Source organism: Pseudophryne corroboree, chromosome 3, assembly GCF_028390025.1.
Source record: "Pseudophryne corroboree isolate aPseCor3 chromosome 3, aPseCor3.hap2, whole genome shotgun sequence".
Taxonomy (NCBI): domain Eukaryota; kingdom Metazoa; phylum Chordata; class Amphibia; order Anura; family Myobatrachidae; genus Pseudophryne; species Pseudophryne corroboree.
Window position 1 is genome coordinate 384,971,575 of NC_086446.1, and position 7,403 is coordinate 384,978,977.

Genomic DNA, 7,403 nt, shown 5'->3' on the forward strand with positions numbered 1-7,403 from the left:
AGCTGCAGCAGCAGTCAGTCCTCTCTCCCTGTGTGGGGGAGCTATCACACCCACTTGCCACCGCTCACCAGATCCTTATTGGCACTCCCCTGTGGTGTGCAGACATCAGCTTCATGCCCGCACGTACAGTGAGGTATAATTTTGAATATTTTTTCAAGGAGGGGTCTGGCCACATCTCCCCCTTATTGGTCACACCCCCTCCCTGTACCATGGTCCGGCAGAGCTGTCGGCACCCCTTGGAGGCAGATGCCCTCTGGCCCAGCCCGTCCATGCTTGAAGGCCCCTAGAATCGTGGGGCCCTGTGCATCTGCCCAGTGTGCCTATATGTTAAGATGGCCCTGCTTGTGGGTGGCAAGCCAAGTAGGAGTACATCATACTTTATATAAATTGTGAACACATTATGTGACAATTCTAACCCCTGTTGAAGTTTAGACAACAATACACCGACATATATATGCCATCTTATATCTTGACTCAATGGGTCTGACTCAGAGGTGCATGGAAATAATACTGGGCTGCAGTTTCTCATGGATTCGCAAGTACAGAAATATGCAAATGTCAGCTGGAGCATCTCTGTTGTGTACTTCTGTGCGAAGGACTGAGCAAACCCAGCGATGCCCACTTTGCATATCTGAACAATACTGAACTGTGCTGCTGGATCTGATCACTCCACAATCGATGTACCATGTGTCGCAACATCGACTCCTCAAGCAGCCCCCTCATTTTCCTTGGAGCTTGGAGAGGCACCCCGCAGGTTGAAAATGGTGCCCCTCATCCTTGTGCCCTGGGTGGTGGCAGTGGGTGCACACCCCTCATTTCAACTCTGATGCACAGAAGTATGGGGATGTCTCTTGACTTGTTTACTAAAGGTTATGATTTGTGACATGGATAGTCAAGGATGGAAAAAGTCCAAAACATGAAAACCCCTCAAAAAACATTTATCGACAATAAGTATGTTGACCATTGCTTTTCCAACAATTTGAACCTATCAACCTTTTGTCCATGTAGACCTTTTCCATTGTCGACCTTTCATGGGTTGACCTTCTGTCCGTGTCGGCTATATGGGGTCGACCTATTGACTGTCAAACTAGACATTGTCTACCTATAGTCCGAATCCCACTCTAGCTATGCCAGGATCCAGCGTTTCATGCTCCAGCTCCAGCAGTATTACTTGGATGTGGTGTACAAATGTAGCAAATAACTCCATGTGTTTTGAAGCCCTGTACCATGCTTACCTTTCCAACTGATGACGCTGATAGTGATGATGATCTTAATGTTATGGAATTTGATGTATTGCCTTCAAGGCATTTGGAAGAACTCCTTGATGCGACACTCAATGATGATGTCTGCCAACATTTGTCCCACATCATCCTCACTGATAGGCCTTCTTTGAGTAATGAGTGGTCCTTTCTGATGGCATTCTATTGCTAGGTCAATTGTTTATGATCCCTTAAGCCTTGCAGAGATTCTATGCACATCAAGTTCACCAAGGGAAAACTTGGTGGGAAGGCACCCAGTGCTGAGCTAAAGATGTCTTGTTCTGGCCCTTAATGTCAGACGATATTGAGAGGGTTGTCACTGCTTGTTATCCCTGTAGTGCTTTCCGAGCTCATCGCTCCCTGCAGAGCTTTCCAAGCTCATCATGTCAAACAACCACTCACTCTGTATGAAGTGCATGAGTTTCCTTGGTCCATAGTTGCTGCAAACATTTTTTGATTGGAGGGTGAAGGAGCTCTTGGAATTAGTTAATTTATACTCCAACAGTTTCAAGATGGATCATCTACTAAACATTGCAAGTACTACAGTCATCAACAAGATGAAAAGGCACTTCTCTGTGGATGGCATAGAAGATAAGCTCCTCACTGACCATGGTGTGCAGGTTATGAGTAGCCCATGTCTTACACAAGACTACCACATTGATAATTACAATAATCTCCTAAATGGTCTTCCTCAAAACAGAATTTCACCCCTACAATCTATTTTAAATACAGCTGTGAGGCTGATATTCCTCTGAAAACCTTCATCCTCTGCTCCGTTACTTTGTTAGTTCCTGCATTGGTTACCTATATTCAACCGAAGTCAATATAAAATTATTCTACTTAATAAGGCTAATGACCAACTACATCAACATATTGAACATCCATCTCATCGCTTTTATCTCAAATGACAGTATCTCCTAACTCTCATCCACACGCATTACCTGTTCTCATTCATGGTTACAGGACTTTTTTCAGGTTGCACCCACTCTGTGGAATGCCCTCCCACGCATATGCATTCCTTTAAACGCTCCTCGGAAATTCACCTCTTCAGGCAAGCATATCATATTTCTGAAGCACCCACATAACCTCCATAAGCTATTCTATCCAATTACCTCCCCTCTATACAGTGCACACATTACTTTACATATTTTATCTTTCTACACTCACACATTACACATATACTGTAACTTAACATATTTTATCTTCGTACACTCACACATCCCTGTGTGACTGCATCATGCCGCCCATCAAAAACCACTGCAATCTAGCGGAACAATATATATTATGCAGTATCTTTTTCCCTATAGACTGTAAGCTTGCAAACAGGGCCCTCTGACCTCTTTGTCTGTCTGTTATTACTCAGTCTTGTTTTATTACTGTTCTGTCCCCATTTGCAAAGCGCAACGAAATATGCTGGTGCAATATAAGTAAATGTGTATATATATATATATATATATATATATATATATATATATAAGAAGAGGAGAACACAAGCGCCAAAATGTGTTTTTTAAAATATATAAAAGGTGAACACGGATAGGTGAGGTGGTAGGTTTGACTTGATCACTTATCTGATTTAGATATGCAATGATCTGTCATCCTTCATTTGGATTCAGTACATGGAAATAAAAACAAAGCAAAACATAGTGTGTACCATTCATAAAACATGTCGCATATACACTGTCTGGATCAGAGCGGCATCATTAGGGATTTAGCAAATTCCCATTAGTAAATATTTCTTAGCCACATCAGTGTAAAATTTAAAAACATAAATTTAATACAATAATATAAGAATGGCTGAATGACACACGTACAAGAAATAAAAACATATAAAGCTTATCTGTCCATAAATTGGATATCTGCAAAGCGTCCCGACGCGTTTCGTCCGTCAATAGTTGGACTTCATCATGGGGATAACAACAGTGAGTCTGGAGGTCCTATTTATACCAGAGAGGGGTGATTCCTAATGTCCATTAGTTATGACCTCACTTCCTGTACTCCATTCTGACAATTCACCAATGAAGAGCCAAAAGTATTTCCATTAAATAACGAAGCATGACCCCAATGTTCTTTCAAGTACTACTCCTACTGGCCCCGTTATGTCCGGGATCTCCCCGGGCGAAATGCGCATTGGAGTAAGGCGCTGACGGCCCGAGATATGCCCCTAATGATATTGTGTTTATTGTTTGTGTTAGTCTAATTGAAGTGATCGAACCTGAGGTGAAAGTGTTAATGAAACATAACACTGCCTCCCCTAACAAGAGACACACGATATCTCTCCCACTGTCAGAGATTTATATCTGTCTGCAACATCGTGCAGATCAGAACTGCTTAATGCCGTCTCACTTAGTACGGCTTATGTGAACTCAGCATACCGCTATTAATTCAACACACAAAGAAACATTGTTAATTGCGGGTGCAAATGCCTAGGTCTCTAATATTACTGCCTATAATACTGTGCAGATGAGAAGCTATTGCCTCAGTGAGATGTGTTTAGAATTTACTTTGCAATCTTATTATAGATATTAGCAATATAGAGAGGAAAGAATAATTTGTCAAGTCATCAGTCAATTATATCTATTAAATATCCTGTCATCCTTTAAGTTTATTAACACAATCTTCAGAATCCTATATTAGTTCACAGTATAATACGCTAACAGGAATATCCATTCAGGCAGTGTGAACAGTGAAATATAACACTGCCACCTTAAACACAATATAACACTGCCTCCTTAAACACGAGACATATGTTATCTCTCTCACTGTGAGTGATTTATACCTGCCAGTAACATCGTACATATGCGGACTATGCAATGCCGTTCTATGTAACACGGCTAACGTGAACCCAGCAGACTGCTATCAGCTCACCACATAAAGAGACACTACTTGATTGTGGGTACAAACGTTTAGACCCCTGTTATGAGATACATGTCATCTTTAATTTTACTGACTGTGAAAATTAATACTGCCTATAAGATTGTGCAGATGAGCAATTATTGCTTCAGTGAAGTGTGTGGAGAACTCATTCTGCAAATTTATTATAGACTCTAGCTGTACATAGAGGAAAGATTAAGTGATCATATCCATTAATTAATTATTCTATCACCCCAGAGTATATTATTTACACAGGCAGTGTGAACAATCATCCAAACAGACTCTGTTCTGTTTTACAGCAGTTCATAGTACAAAGAATGTTTAGTATATTTGTTACATTCTTTCTCGAGTGACTCATTCTGTCACTTTCTGATGGTGGAGAGTCTAGCAGAACTTAATTTTGCAACAATGTATGAGGGAGACATAGTATTCAAGTCTATTACTCAATGAGATTTGTAAAATTTATTTACCACTCCCGAATGATATAACAGCATAAATATAGGAGGAACGTCCCTTATTTCTGTTTCGTTTGATGTCAGTTAGAGGATCACTACATTTATAGTGGTGGTAATTTATACACCACTACGTAGGACTAACATTTATATTAAGTAGGTGATAATTTACACACCACTACACAATACTAACATTGATATTTGGATCGATTATTTAGGACTATAGGAGCAATATCAGGTGTCTCAGCGCCAGTTTTTAATATTTCATTTCTTACTATCTTCTAGTTTTTAATATTTCGCCTCTTTTTTTGATTGGTGGGGAGTTTATTTTATTCTAAATTACCAATAAAAGTTATGTTTTAATTTATTAATAAACAGCCAACTTATGACCCTGTGCACCACAACGCTACCCTTTTTCTTTTTCTTTTTTGATTAAACATTGCATATCTAAATCAGATAAGTGATCAAGTCAAACCTACCACCTCACCTATCCGTGTTCACCTTTTATATATTTTAAAAAACACATTTTGGCGCTTGTGTTCTCCTCTTCTTATATTCACCTTTATGTGTCTAACAAACACAAATTTCTGTTTCATAAGCTGCCACTCAAAGAAATATTGAGATGTGTTATATGCTAGAATTAGGTGTTTCTATGTAATTTTGTAAAACTAGTACCACAAACATTACCTAAGCGCCGGCTTCCCCACTTCTATACATATATATATATATACACACACACATGCGCCTGCATTTTCTGATTGACAGGCAGGGGAGGTCACAATGCTCTGTTTCCAGGGCGGAGAAGGAGCGTTGCGAGGCCGGCAGCCGGCAAACGGGGGTGGCGGTGCGTTGCGAAAGGGGGCATGGTGGGGGCACATTCGAGGCGGCTGTGTGATGTCACACGCAGCCGCCGCGATCGACATGACGGCAGGCCTTCTGCGTGTGCAGCTAAGGATGCTAGCAGTAGGCATCCTTTATTTCTGCTTGTTGAATGGGGAGGTGGCGGCGGTCAGCATGCTGGGCGGCCTTGCCCTGTGATGGGTGGCCCCCAGCATGCAAACAGAAGGATTGCAAATTCTGCTAATTAGCAGAATTTGCAATCCTTACTGAATTAGACCCATAGACTTTTCCTTTGTTGCTTGTTCTCAAAGCTACACTACCGGGGCCATCTCTCCTTTCTTACCACCTGGGAATTTTGGAATTTCTAACGTAGGTTAAGGAATGTCTGTCTTTCAACATTTTTTGCTAGAACACAATGCTGGTGGTATGGCACACTTTATCTAATAACTGTGTTACATTCTGTGAAGACAGGCGAATTTCAATCTCACTGCTTTCTAGTTAACAAAATATACCCATACTGATATTTTTTTAAACTGTCAGTCGAGTTTTATTTTTCCCTGTATAAACATCTACAGTAGGAGCATGGAAAAAAGTGCATGCATAGAAATATGAGCTATTTCTAGTATAGGCAAAATCGGCCATAGCCAAAATTGCACTGTGTGTATAGTCAATATCGGTGGTTGCAGTACAGTGTAGCATAATTTTAACGAGGGGTATTATTGTGTGGCCATGCCCCTTCCCAGCAAGAACACGCACCATTTTGGGCTGCACACCGAATGTGTACACTGTTCCTATTTAAAATATATGGGGAAGGAGCGCCAAAATGAGGACTGCTATGGGTGAGGGGTGATGGTGCTGGGAAAGGGGTACAGGGTCAGAGGCGGAACTAGCGTCTGTGCAAGGGGGCACCAGGCAAAATCTTGCCTATGGCATCATATTGGTTAGGGCCAGCTCTGACTAGGTGAATACATATTTTAATGCCTATATTTTTATAATATACTCTTGAAATTGTGTTACCATTAAATAAGCATACAATTGGAGAATAAACATTTTGAAACTTTTTTGTCTCCCTTAATGGAACAGTCAAGATGTAATACTGCAATAAGAAAATATTGGTCAACTACTGGAACTTTAGTGGTTCTTATTCAAAATGCCAAAATTCATCACATCAACATTCAGCTATCGACACCAAGAAAATGTCAACACGGGCATAGGGCATAGGCGTGCGCAGCATATTTTATTAGGGGGTGCACTATTGGAGTGGCATGTCTAGCACCGCCTATTGGGCGTGACTAACACCGCCCATTGGGGCATGTCTAGCACTGCCTATCGGGTGTGTCTAGCACTGTATATTGGCCCCTAATTGCAAACTAAATAATATAGGGAATTTGATTAAATTTAGTGTACAGTGAGCACTGGCAGATGATTATTAAACCCAAAAGCTGTATGCCTGGGTCCTCGTTTGCATCTGATAGTTGCCTCCTATATTACAGCAGATATAGGGGGTCATTCCGAGTTGATTGCTCGCTGCCGATTTTCGCATGCGTATGGGCCGCAATGCGCATGCGCGTCGTACCGGTACAAAGCCCGTTGTGGTTGTGCACAGGATGTAGCGAAGTTATCAGTCGCACTGACGGCCGCAAGAAGATTGACAGGAAGGGGGCGTTTCTGGGTGTCAACTGACCGTTTTCAGGGAGTGTTTGCAAAAACGCAGGCATGTCTGAAAAAAGCAGGCGTGGCTGGGCGTTCGCTGGGCGGGTGTATGACGTCAAATCCGGACACGAATAGACTGAAGTGATCGCAAGCGCTGAGTAGGTTCAGAGCTACTCTGAAACTGCACAAACTGTTTTTGCAGAACTCGGCTGCACAAGCGTTCGCACTTCTGCTAAGCTAAAATACACTCCCCAGTGGGCGGCGGCTTAGCGTTTGCATGGCTGCTAAAACTAGCTAGCGAGCGATCAACTCGGAATGACCCCCA